Raw genomic sequence first — 16,877 nt, forward strand, 5'->3', positions numbered from 1 at the left:
TCACTGAAGATGGTGGGCTCGGAAATCGAAGCCTACACTACTCGTTCTCACGAGTTGGCTGTGATGTGTCTGCGGATGGTGGAACCGCCGAGCAAGAGGATCGAAATGTACATTGATGGGTTAGCACCGCAGATTCAGGGCATGGTAACGTCTTCCAGACCAGCCACGATCCAACAAGCGATCCGTTTAGCTCACAAACTGACGGATCAGGCTGTGACCCAAGGTGCGTTACCACCTAGGGGTTCGACCGTTAAAGCCCGTGACAACCAGAGTAACGACAATAACAGCAACAGCAACCCGAACAGCGGGAAGAGGAAGTTTGACAACACCAGATCTTCATCCTCGAACCTCCCACCGCAACAACACTACCGTAAGCCCGAATTCACTCGGAGCTTTAACACTCAGAATCACAACAACAACAACAACGGTAGCGGGCAGGTTTCGAGCGGATATGCTGGGAAATATCCAAAGTGCAACAGGTGCAACTATCATCATGTTGGCCAGTGTGACCGTGCCAAGTGTCAGAGATGCGGAAAGATGGGTCACCAAGCGAAAGAATGTAGAGGAGACCTTGCGGCAAAGGGTGCTCCTAAGCCACCTATGACGACGAAGGGATGTTTTGAATGTGGGCAGGAAGGTCATTTCAGAAAAGATTGCCCCAAGCTGAAACAGAATGACAACAATGGAGGTAATGGAAGTGGCAGTAGTGGTGGAAGCAATGGCAAGGGAAGAGCGTTTGTGATTGGTCGGGTCAAGCCCGCAATGATCCGCACGTGGTGACTGGTAAGTTCCCTGTAAACGATTGTTTTGCTTCTGTATTGTTTGACACTGGAGCTGATAGGAGTTTTGTGTCGAAAGCCTTTAGTCAACTCTTAGACGTAACTCCAATTCCGTTAGATGCTAAGTTTCCTGTTGAATTAGCTGACGGTAAGACTATAGTAACGACTCATGTACTTGCGGGATGTAAGTTAAAACTGTCAGGTCATGTCTTTGATATCGACCTTATTCCTTTTACGCTTAGTAGTTTCGATGTCGTTGTCGGCATGGACTGGTTATCCGAGAACCGAGCGGAGATTATATGCCACGATAAGATAGTCCATATTACCACCCCTTCCGGCGAGATCATTTCGGTCCGAGGCGAGAGAAGCGGCATGACCACCAGCGTCATTTCCCTTATGAAGGCGCAGAAGTACCTACGAAAGGGTCATCCGGCAATTTTAGCGCAGATTGTTGAGAAACCCGCGGAGGAGAAACGAATTGAAGATATACCTGTTGTGCGAGACTTCCCGGAAGTTTTCCCGGAGGATTTGCTCGGACTCCCTCCTATTCGTCAAGTCGAATTCCAAATAGAGTTGACACCCGGTGCAGCACCCATAGCACGAGCCCCTTATCGGCTCGCACCGGCGGGCCTTCAGGAGTTGTCCACTCAGTTGCAAGATTTGTTGGATAAGGGTTTTATCCGACCTAGCTCATCGCCGTGGGGAGCCCCTGTCTTGTTTGTCCGAAAGAAAGACGGGACTTTCCGAATGTGCATCGACTACCGGGAGTTGAACAAGGTGACGGTCAAGAACCGTTATCCTTTACCCCGAATCGATGATTTGTTTGACCAGCTTCAAGGATCGAGTTACTACTCGAAGATCGATCTGCGATCCGGTTACCACCAACTAAGAGTGCGCGAGGAAGATATTTCAAAGACGGCTTTCAGAACATGGTATGGTCACTACGAGTTTTCGGTTATGCCTTTTGGCCTAACCAACGCACCAGCTGTATTTATGGATCTCATGAATCGAGTATGCAAGGCGTACCTCGACAAGTTTGTGATTGTGTTCATTGACGATATTCTCGTCTACTCCAAGAACGAGACTGACCACGAAGAGCACTTAAGGGTAATTCTGGAACTATTGAAGAAGGAACAACTGTATGCTAAACTCTCGAAATGTGAATTTTGGCTTCGCGAGGTTCACTTTTTAGGACATGTGATCAACGAGAATGGTATCCATGTCGATCCCGGTAAGGTAGAGGCCATCAAAAACTGGGAAGCACCTAAGACTCCGACTGAGGTGCGACAATTCCTAAGACTGGCCGGCTACTACCGGCGTTTCATCGAGGGATTTTCAAAGATTGCTCAACCCCTCACCGCTTTGACTTACAAGGGCACTAAGTACAATTGGGGTGACGCGCAAGAATCCGCTTTTCAACTGTTGAAAACCAAGCTTTGTAGCGCCCCTATTTTAGCCCTCCCCGAGGGAACGGAAAATTTTGAGGTACACTGTGACGCATCTATACAAGGTCTCGGTTGTGTGCTGATGCAACTCGAGAAGGTTATAGCCTACGCCTCTCGACAACTACGGGTTCACGAGAAGAACTACACGACCCACGATTTGGAACTCGGAGCTGTGGTGTTTGCTCTTAAGATATGGAGGCATTACTTGTACGGTACCAAGTTTACCATTTACACCGACCACAAGAGTCTCCAACATATCTACGATCAGAAGGAGCTGAACATGCGACAGCGTCGTTGGGTCGAGCTGCTCAAAGATTATGATTGTGCCATCAAGTACCACCCTGGCAAGGCCAATGTGGTGGCCGACGCCCTCAGCAGAAAAGAAACAGATAAACCCAGACGGGTGAGAGCATTGCAACTCACAATTCATGCCAGCTTACCCGATCAGATTCGCGATGCGCAACTTGAAGCTTTGAAAGATGACAATCTTCCATCGGAACTCATGCGGGGCATGAACAAGCAACTTGAAACCAGATCGGACGGGGTCCGATATTTTGAGAACCGGATTTGGGTTCCACGATACGGAGAGTTGAGAACTCTAGTGATAGACGAAGCTCACAAGTCCTGATATTCTATCCACCCTGGCTCAGATAAAATGTATCATGATTTAAAGGCACTTTACTGGTGACCGAACATGAAAGCCGACATTGCCACCTACGTGAGCAAATGCTTGACTTGTGCCAGAGTCAAGATAGAATACCAGAAACCATCTGGTCTACTACAACAACCGGAACTCCCAATGTGGAAATGGGAACACATCTCAATGGATTTTATCACGGGTTTACCTAAGACACCGACGGGATGCGATACCATCTGGGTGATCGTTGACTGGTTGACTAAGTCTGCCCACTTCTTAGCGATTAAGGAATCGGACAAAATGGAAAGACTAACTCGTGTTTACATGAAAGAAGTGGTGTCTAGACACGGAGTGCCTGTCTCGATCATTTCCGATCGAGATTCTCGTTTCACTTCGCACTTTTGGAAGTCGCTGCAAAGCGCACTAGGCACCCGTCTTGATATGAGCACAGCATACCATCCTCAGACGGATGGGCAAAGTGAACGAACTATTCAGACCCTGGAGGATATGTTGCGTGCATGCGTTTTGAATTTCGGAAAAAGTTGGGAACCCCACTTACCTTTGGCAGAGTTTTCGTATAATAACAGCTACCACGCAAGTATTAAGGCAGCGCCGTTTGAAGCGCTGTACGGACGGAAGTGTCGATCACCACTCTGCTGGGCAGAGGTGGGTGACAGCCAAATCACTGGTCCAGAACTGGTACTCGAAACTTCGGAAAAGATTGTTCAAATCCGAAATCGCATGGCAGCAGCACGAGATCGCCAAAAGAGTTACGCCGACAAGCGCCGAAAACCTCTCGAATTTCAAGTGGACGATCAAGTGTTACTCAAAGTCTCACCTTGGAAAGGTGTGGTTCGCTTTGGGAAGCGAAACAAACTCAACCCACGATATATTGGTCCGTACCAGATAACTGAGCGCATTGGTCCGGTGGCGTACCGACTGGACCTACCAACAGAACTCAGTGGCGTACACGATGTATTCCACGTATCAAATTTGAAGAAATGCCTGTCCGATGAAACCCAAGTAGTTCCTTTGGAGGAACTGCAAGTTGATGAACAGTTACGTTTCATTGAGGAACCAGTCGAGGTTTTGGATTCGGAAACCAAGACGCTCAAGCACAGCAAGATTCCAATCGTTAAAGTTCGATGGAACTCAAGACGTGGACCGGAGTTCACGTGGGAACGCGAGGATCAAATAATGAAAAAGTATCCTCACCTTTTTGAAGGGCTAACCAAACACAGAAAACTGCGAAACTCGGCAAACCGTCAGACATCACCGGAGGTATGAATTAAATTTCGGGACGAAATTTCTTTCTACTAGGGGATGATATGACAAACTGAAATTTTTTTCTTACTCTTTCAGACTCTCATCACGACTTGACTCAAATTTTCGGGACGAAAATTCTTTAACATGGGAATGATGTGACAATCGTCAATTTCAGGTTAACTCCGTTAACTCAACTCCGTCAATTCAAACTTAAGATCATTGAATCTATAACGCACACTTCATTACATTTAAACTAGGGTTTAAATGACGCTTAACACTTACTACATGTGTAGTCTTTCGGGAATTGCACCGAAACGCAAACAAGTTGACGCAAACGATTGAGGAATAAACGAAAAACGTCAACATAATAATTATGTGATAATTATGTGTTAACATATGTGTTACTTGATTATATTGTGTGTAATGCTAGACAAGAAACAAGAACTAAGTTAGTTAAGTTAGAAAAACAACACTTGAAAGTAGAGGGACTTGAGTGTAACTTGTATGTCTATAAATATATCATTAACTTAACCCTAACTATTATTATTATTATTATTAACCCAAGATCCCGATCGGAACCCTTCACCCCATCCCTCACGGCTGCCGTCCACTTTATACACACATACAATCCTCAAATCAAGTGTTTGATTGAAGAACTAGGTGCTAGGAAGGTATAATTGATCATCATTTACATTCTTGTTGCTTGATTTTGATGTTTGTTGGGTTAATAACAAACCCTAGCAGCCGATTTTATGAGTGTGTATAGCTAATATGATTGTGGTTGATTGAATGATGATTTGATAACTAGATTGAATCTTGTTGCATGTTGATTGTTGTGTCTTTGATTTGAGTTCAAACACAAACCCTAATCAAGTATGTAATATGTAATTGATGTGCATGGATGGTGTTTATGGAGTCTAGAGGGTCATATGAATGCATGATAGTTCATAGGTTGTTAATATATTGAGTTTGGATGCAAACAGTTTCTGGACAGAATGTGTATTTGATGTTTAAGTGACTGTAACGAAGTGTAAACATGAAAATTGGTTGAGATTGTTGGTACTACAGTAAACTAGGCTGAGTCTAGTTTCTAAAGAATATAAACTTGTAATTTTTGGACAAGTAGAAGTTAACTTTTATGATTTTACAAAAACGTTGTGCAAAGCTGAGCTGTTAGACCTGCTGTTAGGTTATGTTGTAAATGTTATATCTCATGGACTACGAGACCAATTGGGTTGGTTCTACTTCTGGAAGTTGACTCATTGAGTTAGGAACCAAACCCAAGTGGTCTTGCATTTATTGGATTTTTCGTTTAATGGGAATTGCAAATAACATTCTGTTGCGCATAAATTTGACTGTTATGAGTTTGCTGTAATGATTTGATGATTGTGAGAAAACTATGAGGAATAAAAATGTAATAAAATATGTTCTGGAAACCTAAGACATATGTGCTTCTGTGATGATTTTTGGTAAATTAATTGAGATGCTATGATCGGTGAAATAGTACAACCTTTCTAGTAGGATTTCTGTCTCGGTGAAACTAGCTGCTGAGGTTTGTGAAAATGCATGAAATATGATACTTGCTAATTTATTATCGTGTTTTGACCAAATTGCCCTTGAGGGGAATGATTGTCATAATTTGACCAAAATGCCCTTATGGGGAATAATGGCTAGTTAATTGTTATTTGTTGACCAAAATGCCCTTACGGGGAATAATTGCTAGTAATGTACGTTATGAATACATGACACGTATATGATTCCTTACGCATGTGATGTGTCACAAAAACACTTGTTAAAGTCACACACGATTCACAAACGAAACACGAAACATGTTATGTGCATAGGTATTATGTGCCGGGTCTAGAGACTCGATAATATTCCGACACTTAGAAAAAAAAAATCTCTTTGTTGTTTTAGAACTTTAGAGAGAGTTTTTCGGTGACGCGCATCTTGGTGATTTATTTTGGGAAATTCTTCGCAAACAGTGAGTTTCACTTTCCCCTCTTTAAACTGTTTTCAAACGTTTTTCACTTGGGGGAGATAACATACTCCACAACGCATTTAAGATTTTGTTATAAATTATATATCACTTGTAAAGGCTAAGTGGCAAACGAAATATTTGAAGTCCTACACATCGAACCGGTTAATATTTAGAATAGCGAGTCACTGTTGAGTAGTACTACTGGGTTTGACAAACCCCACCCAACGCTAAACGCGACTGGAGGTCGAGCGGGTGTAATTTTGGCTAACACGTACCATGGTCTGGAGGACCTGGTGACAAGGCACTTACTAAACGAGTCAGCTTCGGTGTCGAACACTTAGTAATACTTGTTGTATAGACTAGCTACCTATCGATATATAATTTGACATAACACTATCTGGTAACGCTAAACGCCGTAACGTTGTTACGCAAAACGCTTAACGCAAAACGCTGTAACGCTGAACGCAAACGCTAAACGATTTATTTTTATATAACTTGTGAACTCACCAACCTTGTGTTGACACTTTTAGTATGTTATTCTCAGGTAGCCGAGGCGGGCGCGCGGTTTAGGAACATGCATTGATTGAAAACGCTTTTGTCCTGCAAACTTATTTTTAACGGTTATCTTTGGTTTTAAGTCGTCCTGCGTGACGCAACTTTTGATTAAAGATTTTTACGCTTCCGCATTTAATTCCTCGTAAACGTTTTCATGGTTTTGAAACTTTATTTTATGGTTTGATTATAACTGATGATTCCGATCCTGCCAGTTCACACCCTCTGACGGTAAAACTCCGTTAGTGAATTTTGAGGGTGTGACACATAATTCCGTTGATGATTAAATATATCGAACAACAAGGTCTAAGGTAGCGAACTGATGTCGATAGAAACTCCACTAGCTCACAAAAGCAACTAAGCATATATGGCCCTTTCAAATCAACACAAATAGCTAACAAGACCCCTTCAAAATAACTCACCATAAATAACTATATCTATTTAAATAATATGTTCCTTTCTTCAATCTACTATCTTAACCCCTAATAAGGAGTCCCAATACCAACTTATAACCTAAAGAAAGAAAGAGATCTTAGCCCAGATGTTTCAGTTGGTGCCGGCAGCGCGGAGATGCTCAATGTAACATAACAACCTTGTGAAATCAAACAGTGACCAGAGACGAGAGATCGGCTCTTTCCAGCTGTCACAAAGGCCTGGGGGAATGGGTTATGGCTAGAAAAGGGGGAAATCTTTTGGGGTGAAAATATTTTCGAGGGATTTTTAGATTTATGTAAAATTTTGGTGAGATGCATAAATTATAAACGAATATAAATTTAATAGGATTAATAATTTCATATTAGCAAAACTATACATATATAAAAATGAAAGGAACGGTGTGTGTTTGGATTTTGGAATGTAGGTTGGTTTACAATATGATTGGTGTATGAGCTCGGTTCGAAACGTAGATTAAAAGACACGTCGATGGTATATTCAGAAGTCAAATAAAGTCTACGTACGCTATTGAACATAGCATTTCCGAATTTCGTAAGTTATATATTATAAATAACAAAAGTATAAAGTTTAATAAATAAATATAATATTGAATTCACCATTTCAAAAGTTGTTAAGAGAGTAGTATTAGGTAGAGGTGCACAAATCGGGTTTTTCAAATACTCGGGTTCGGGTATGACCGGGTATTGTAAAATCGGGTATTGGTAATACCCGGATCGGGTTTGGGTTCGGGTATACATTGGGTATTTGAAGTTTGCACTTTTTCCGGGTATATATGGGATTTTTTAAAAGTTGGCACTTTTTAGGGGTATTTTTAAGGTATTTTTCGGGTATACATTGGGTATTTGAAGTACCTGGTTCGAGTTTTCGGGTATTACCGGGAACAAATCGGGTCTGGTTTGGGTTCGGGTTTTAGTACCGAAATGCATACCCTATCCGTACCCTACGGGTAGGGTACGGGTTTGGGTATTAAAAAAAACCAGTTCCGGATTTTTATTTCGTGTCCGGTTCCATGTTCGGGTTTGTTGTGCACCTCTAGTATTAGGTTTGTAGTGAGTCATAATAAATCTTATGGAAAATAACAAGTCAATGTTGTCTTAATTGACCATTTGGGGCTTGATGGCTCTTAAATACCCCTATCTACCCTTTATAATGTCATATTAGGACTCAAAGAGTTGTATTGGTTTGTAGTGAGTCATATTACATCTTCACGGTCAATAAGTCATAGTTGTGTTAATGGGCCATATCGGGTCTTGATAGCTCTTAATGGTCTATTACGACCTATTATGTCATATTACATCTTCACGGGCAACAAGTCATAAACAAGTAATAGTTGTGTTGATGGGCCATATTGGGTCTTGATAGCTCTTAATGGTCTATTACGACCTATTATGTCATATTACATCTTCACGGGCAATAAGTCATAGTTGTGTTGATGGTCCATATTGGGTCTTGATAGCTCTTAATGATCTATTTACGACCTGTTATGTCACATTAGGTCTTAAAAAATTGTATTGGTTGTAATAAGTCCTATTAGTTCTTAACGGGCAATAAGAGGTCATACTCGTTTAGTAGACAATATTGGACATTCATAATTAATAATCCATTAATGTGTTTATTATCATATTAGGTCTTAAAATGTTGTATAGGATTGTAGTGAGTCATTTAGATCCAGGTCATACAAGTCTTGATTGAACTTGTTAGGCTTTGATATCTCTTGATAACCAGATATACATTTATGATGTCATGTTACGTCTTAAAGATTTTGTTGGGTTTAACAGGGTAATAACAGATTAAGCGAACAAATATAACTATGCTAATTAATATAATAATTAAATAAGCACACACGTACCAAAACTTATTATGATCATATTTAATAACTAGAGTGTTTAATTATTAGGGTCAAGTTATTCTACAAAGTGTAACAAAAATGAAAAGTGTGAGAAGCCATAAACAATTGACATGTGTTAAGTGGGGACCAAAAGAAAAAGGGTATAGAGACAACTGTACACATTTTTTCTCTCTACATGCAATGCACATGTTAATACCCCCATCATTTTAGAACGTTTATAACTTTTTCATCATTATAACCGACATAGTTTCCTAGAATTATTCTTTCACCATAATTTGTAATGCCAAATGTCCAAAATTTGTTGGTTCTTACCATTCTTAAGAAACTTCTTATTCTTATTTGAACCATTTTCACACACTCTCTCTCTCTCTATATATATACTGTGGAAAACTTGTGGAAGACGTGAACAATTTTCGAGACAGTTAAAAAAATGTTTTCTTTATTAAGTAAATAATTTACAATGTTTGATAAATATAATAAATCAATTAAAGTTAAATTTAATGATTTGTGGAAAATTGTTTGAAATATATTAACGTTCCGACCAATTTCCAACAATTCAAATAAGAGCATAATTTTTCTTATATTAAACAAACAACTTACATTATTTAATAATATAATAAATGGATTAATAGATAAGAATATAGATTTGTGAAAAAATTGTTGGAAATACATACATATTTAGACGATTTTCAGACACTTTATTAAAAAACCAATTTTCCTTACTAAATAAATAAGTTACACTTTTAACACATATATTAATTGATAAATAAATAAACAAATATATATATATATATATATATATATATATATATATATATATATATTTGTGGGAAAATTGCCGGAAATATAAAATACATAGTGTATAAAAGTTAACTAAAAAAGTTAACGTGTTTAATATAAATATTTAACGAGTAATGAATATTTTTGTGTGAAATTTGTCGGAAATGTATATGTATTCCGACTATTTTCCGACATTTTTAGAAAAAAAAAAAATTTAAATCATTAGTTATAAGGTAAATTATTTGATTTTTATATTAACCAAATTATAAAACTAAGATTTACATTTGTGGGAAACTTGTAGGTAGATTATTGGAAGTTGCTTATAGGTAGCCACAAAATAGTGACAAGTAAAATTTTGTCAATATTTTGTCGGAAATTTGAAGAAAAATTTATGTTATTTTTTTTGTTTTTTTTTGTCGGAAACTTGTGGTTAGCTTGTGGAAAGTTTCTTTTGCCGGTAATTTTCGGAAACTTTTGTGGGAAATGTAGCAGTTTTCTAGTAGTGTATTTAATTGATTTATCAGTTATTTTGATATACGAGACCCATCAACGCCATGTCAACTAACTGGGATCAAGTAAGTTGTGATTTGTACTAGGCTGATGACTCCCCAAGAGGTCAATTGTAGAAAACTGGTAATTACACTCAAATCTCAATATAACTTAGTACACTGACATAACTATAAAGTTCAACCTCAACATTAAACTACTCAAGTTATTTTAGAGGATTTCGAGTTGAGCCGGGTTAACTTGTAAGCTTTTGAGCTGGAGCCTAAGTTTAAGTCTAGCTCCTTTCAATTTTGACTTATGAACAACCTTGTAACTTAAAAATTTGGGATTTTTTAACCTATTGTTGTAAAAAATATAGACAATAAAATTTTATTGAGTTTAGTTGATCAAGTCGATTTTAAGTATAAATTATTAGTTGACATTGGGAATCGCACACCTTTTAGCTATTTGTTATACATTTTCTTGGATTGAAATCATTGTAATTGTTAATATTATATTGTGTTCAACACTTAACTTTCACTCCCTAGGTGTGAATTAATCTGAATGACACAAGTACTAAAATCAATTTGCTTTCAGTTTTTTACAAAGTTACTTTGTTAACTTGAGAAGTTGAAAAGCACCGGACCTATTGTCAAATCAAATATTATTCACTATAGTCGATCTCATGAACATCGGATGACATTCTAAACAATTTAAATGAAAATGAATACAAAAATAATTCTATAATTAATTTATATATAGAGAAAAAAACTTTTAACAGTATGAAAATATACTATGTTTTTATATCATTGCTATTATTGTGAAGCTATATAAATAATAAGGGTCGTCATCATCATATATATATAATGATGGTAGACAAGTTGTCAATTGCCATTTATGTTTGTATTAAGATCCCACGTTTGAATCTTCGACCTTACATTAATATTAATAGCTTTAAAGTTCAATTCAACTTTAAAACATCATTTGTCTTAAAATGAAAATTGAAGTTTCATCAACTTCTCCCCTTAAATGACACCAACACCTCTTGTAGCTGGTTTGGCCCATGCAAATTTGACCCGAGTCACTTAAGCAACTGGTTCGACGGTTCACCTGAAAAAAGAAAAAAACCGAAGGGTTTAGTTCAATTGGTGATAGTCAGTGATCGTTTCCTGTTCCAACCAACCAACCGAGCGTTTCCGGTTTTTAGAACCTTCTTTGTGATTAACTTTTATTGCTTTGGGGCTTGAAAGTTGAAACCCAATCATATCAGATAAATAGAACTGGAAACAGTTGTATGGCTAGTTCATTATTTGAAATAATGGTAACAATGGATTCATATGTTACAAGTGGAAGAGTGAGTAAAGGAATGATTTGAAGAGTTGGGATCCACATATTGAAATGTTGTTTTAATGGGGGAAAAGGTGTTTGATTAAATTGTTGGTCCATTTTTAGACCAATAGGATGGTTCAAATGTCCAATTATTAGACCCCTTTTAGTGTTCAACTTGAGATGTCAAAAATCCCACTTCAAAAATGAATCTTTGGTTAGATTCCCCACTAGATATGAAAAAAAAAACAAATACTTTTTTTTTCTTATATTTTTTTTATATGATAACTCATATATTCTCTAACTCTACTATTGAATATACTTATTTTCTAATCATGAGACTTGAACTCTCACAATACAAAATGTTAAAGTTTATCATTCTCTTTGATACCGCTAGACTTTTGGTAGAAAACGGATATGAGTTAATAGAATAATACATAATTTAACAATTAACAGAAAAACATAAATTGATTTATTGTAACCAAGTAATGTTGACTCTTATAATTTTACTGAGTCTCAGCCTCATTATGAATTCATGATACTCCATTCTTTCAAAATTATTATCATTCTGGTCATCTTCATGATGCATGGCTTCCTCCTGTCTCTAACCTTTCTTTGGTTCTTGTTAGGGAGTCATGTACTCATGTCAACAATTAAATGTTTTACCAACTCATTAGAATAACACAATTTCCAATTTCCATATGGAGTTCTTATAATTCACTTTCCTTTAGTCCTTTATGTTATAAACGTCATAAACTATTCTAATTATTAATCTACCACCTTACTTACTCTGCACACTTCATATATGAGTATGATAACTTTGAAGAACACTTTAGTACCATGGGTACTGTACTATCACATTCACACCGGCCAAATATGGCCACACACACTATATCCATGTGCTCTTGATGATATTAGTCTAATTCCATGTCACGTCTATGGTAATGACCTTACAACAACTGCGATTATGACTATTGAAACGATTACTACTACTATACAATTACTAATACCGTAATGGCCATCACAACCATGCTAACTACCTATGCTAGATGTGCTAGACAATTAAGAAACAACTATCAAGAGATAAGTTGTTTTGAAATTTTTTTTTGTGTATATATGGATTCATTTAGGCCTTGCATAAACATTCAACGACTCAGTATGAGTCTTCTCAATACAATGAGTCAGTAAAGCCGCTACTATAAAACTTGCTAACTTAACTAAGTCAAAATAGACAAGCACCACCACCACCCTTATGTGTCTCTATCACCTACTAGTTGCAACCACTACAATCTCCCACACTACCGTCACCGTGTCCCCACCAGCTTCACCGTCACACCTCTCCAATTGCTATCGCCACCTACATCGTAATGAACATCTTCTCGTTGTGACCAATCCCTCAACCGCCGCAACCACCCCTCTCTCTTTGTTGTCCCCATCTCCATAGTCGCCATTACCTCCTGCCACAGTCGTCGTTGTCACCACTGTTAATTTATGTTTTTTCTAGAACAACGTATTCCAAGGTGATCAACTCATTATGGTCATAATTTGTTTTATCTCGCTATCTAATCCGACACATCCACTTCGCAAGGCTTACTGTATTGCTATTACTACAAAAAAATTTTAATAATTATTTATATCATTATTACTGTTAAGAATTGAAAATATGAAAAACTTGTATATTGATTTTGAAGTTTCTATACAGAGTAAAAAGAACAAGATGGAACAACATAAATACAAGACTTCTTTATCTCAAAAATAGAAATAATAATCGAATAAAGTTGATTGCTTGATTATTGCAAAGCAACGGTCTGAATTTCCTGTCGTTGTTAATGTGATCTTCCAAGAATGGAAATGATGCCTTATTTTGCTCCTTGAATGTCTTTTATTTGATTTTATTTTCTAACACTCCCCCTCAAGTTGAGTAGTCGGGTCTCCGATGCTCAACTTGCTAAGAAAATCGTTGAATACTCTCCCATTGACAGCCTTTGTTAAAATATCCGCTAATTGGTCTTCCGATCGGACGAACGGTAACTCTATAATTCCGGCTTCAAGTTTTTCTTTGATGATGTTGCGGTCAACCTCTATGTGCTTTGTACGATCATGTTGGACAGGATTTTCTTAAATTTGTATTGCGGCTTTGTTATCACACATAATCTTGCTTGCCTCAGTCAAAATTTTGTCGATCCATATTACTTCTGCTAGGCCTCGTGCAATCCCTCTGAATTCAGCTTCCGCGCTTGATAAAGCAACTACTTTTTATTTTTTGCTTTTCCACGTCACTAGGTTTCCACCAACTAGAGTGAAGTATCCTGATGTTGATCTTATGTCGTCTTGCACCTGCCCAGTCTGCATCAGTATATAGCTGGATCTTCATATGCTTGTTTTGCTTAAAGAGAACTCCCTGACCGGTTGTCCCTTTGAGGTATCTGATGATCCCCATTACTGCCTCCATGTGGGTAACTTGAGGTTGGTGCATAAACTTGCTAACCACTCCCACTGCATATGCAATATCAGGACGAGTATGTGATAGGTAAATTAGTTTACCTACTAAACGTTGATATCTTTCTTTGTTTGTTAACTCAGCTTCTTCTTCCATACGAAGTTTATGGTTCACTTTCATTGGTGTGTCTGCAGACTTGCAGTCAATCATTCCCGTCTCAGCTAGAAGGTCAAGTATGTATTTCTTCTGGCATATAAAGATTCCTTGTTTGGACCTTAGTACCTCTATTCCAAGAAAGTACTTAAGTCTTCCCAAGTCCTTCATTTCAAATTCTTTGAATAGGTTTTCCTTCAAATTTCTCATTTCTTCTTCATCATTTCTTGTAATGATCATATCATCAACATATATAATTAAACATGTCACAAGTTTACCTCTGCGTTTAAGGAACAATGAATGATCGGAGTTGCTTTGTTGGTATCCATATTTCTTCATTGCTATAGTGAATCTGCCAAACCAAGCTCGAGGGGATTGTTTGAGCCCATAAAGAGATTTTTTTAGTCGACATACTTCTTTTGCTTTGAAATTATTTGCGAACCCAGGCAGAGCTTCCATGTAAACTTCTTCTTCTAATTCTCCATGTAAATATGCATTCTTGACATCAAATTGATGGAGGGGCCAACCTTCATTAGCAGCGATCGAAAAAAGAACTCTGATTGTGTTAAATTTGGCTACTGGGGCAAATGTTTCAGAATAGTCCACTCCGTATGTCTGTGTATAGCCTTTAGCTACTAGTCTTGCTTTATATCTTTCAATAGTTCCATCGGGTTTATGCTTGATTGTGAAGACCCAACGACATCCTATTGGATTCTTCCCTAAAGGAAGGTTACATTTTTCCCATGTGTCGTTTTACATTAGCGCCTTCATTTCGGTATCCATTGCATTTTTCCAATTACTTGATTCTAGGGCTTGTTCCATAGATGTTGGAATTTGTTCAGCATATAGAGAAGTGGTAAAAGTCTTGGCTTCTTTGAAAAGATTTCACTTGGCTATGTTGGCCATGGGGTACCTAGAAGTTTATATTGTTTTTCTGGAGAATATCGTTTTGCATGGATGCCTCTATTGACTCTTGGTGGAAGAACATATCTCTCGGTAATTTTTTCTTGCCTTGTATCTTCTTGTATTGGTTCTTCGTGCACCACTTCTTCTTGTGGGTGTTCTTCTTCATGCACTATTTTTTCAATTTCTATCTCATGATTATCATATATGTCATTAGCTTGATTTCCATGAGATATTTTATCTGTTATATTTTCTGTTGTTTGAGTGTCACTTACCTTTGATGGTAAATCAGTAGAATTTTGGTTTAGGGCACTGAATTTTGGTCCACCGGATTGTTGTGAAGTGTGTGGCTCATCTTGGTTACTGTGATCTTCTGATGATGATGGTGGTTGTACGGTGTGATTGACTTCTTCTTCTGATGGAGCCTATTTTGGAACCCATTTTAGCCAACTCAGTGTGTCATTATCCTCTTTCTCCCCCTGGACACTGTGTTGGGAGGTATAGAAAAATTCGGTTTCAAGAAAGTCACAACTCATGGTAGTGTACATATGACGTCTTTTTGGACTATAGCACCGATATCCTTTTTGGTTAACACCATAGCCCACAAAAACACATTTTTCAGCACAAGGACTGAGTTTTGTTCGATTTATTTTGGGTATGTGAACAAGCACATAACACCCAAATATTCGTGGTTGTAGTGTAAGTTCGGGTGGGAGTTTGGTATATTCATAAAGAGTTTGGAGAGGGGTTTTAAGATCAAGAGCTTTTGTTGGAAGTCGATTGAAAAGATAAGTGGCAGTTGCGAGAGCGTCAGGCCAAAAACTTTAGGAGTTTTAGATTCAATCAGGAAGGCCCGAGTTATCTCTAAGAGAATGCGGTTTTTCCGTTCAACCGTCCCATTTTGTTCAGGGGTGTAGGAACAAGATGTCTGGTGAATTATTCCTTTTGCTTGACAAAATTGTGTCATTGCGGTGTTAACGAATTCCCCCCCCCCCCCCATTATCGGATCGAAGAATTTGTATGTTGGTTTTAAACTGTGTTTGTATCATAGCATAAAAATTAGTAAATTTGTCAAAAACTTCAGTTTTATGTTTTAGAAAATATATCCACGTCATACGAGTGCAATCATCAACAAAAAGAATAAAAAAACGAAAGTTTTGCCCCCCAATAACTTCTGCCGGTCCCCATACATCCGAATGGATAAGGGAAAATGGTAAATTAACTTTTGTGTTATTCGGTTTAAAAATATGTCTATGACTTTTAGCTAAAATACAAGCTTCACAGTTTATTGGTTTATTTAAAGGAAATAATTTTGAAAATAACAGATGTAAGTAACCGATAGATGGGTGTCCCAAACATCTATGCCATAACCAAGCTTCCCGATCCGTAGTTCCATGAGCTAGCATCACAGTACCATTTTGAGTCACTTCATCCACATAATATAATCTTTGGCGTTCAGTGCCACACCCAATAATCACTCCTGTCCTAATGTCTTGTAAAATGCAAAAAGTGGGGTGCATTAATACATAACAATTTAATTCCTTCGTTACGTGACTGATAGTTAACAATTTATGTGACAAAGACGGAACATAAAGACAATTTGAAAGTTTTAAAGTCGGAGAAATTTCTAAAGTTCCACCTCCGTTGACGGGAACGATACCCCCATTTGCGGTTTTAATGTGGTTAATCTTGGGTTTAGATTTAGAAATTATGTCCGATAATTCAAAAGTCATGGTGTCGGTAGCACCACAATCAAATATCCATGATTTGTCTAAACTTTCACATGTTTTAGCCATGTTTACTTGCCCAACAGATTCAAATGTACCT

Source organism: Bidens hawaiensis, unplaced genomic scaffold (assembly GCF_021521415.1).
Source record: "Bidens hawaiensis isolate Kalapana, Puna unplaced genomic scaffold, B.hawaiensis_p1.1 tig00002935_1, whole genome shotgun sequence".
NCBI lineage: Eukaryota > Viridiplantae > Streptophyta > Magnoliopsida > Asterales > Asteraceae > Bidens > Bidens hawaiensis.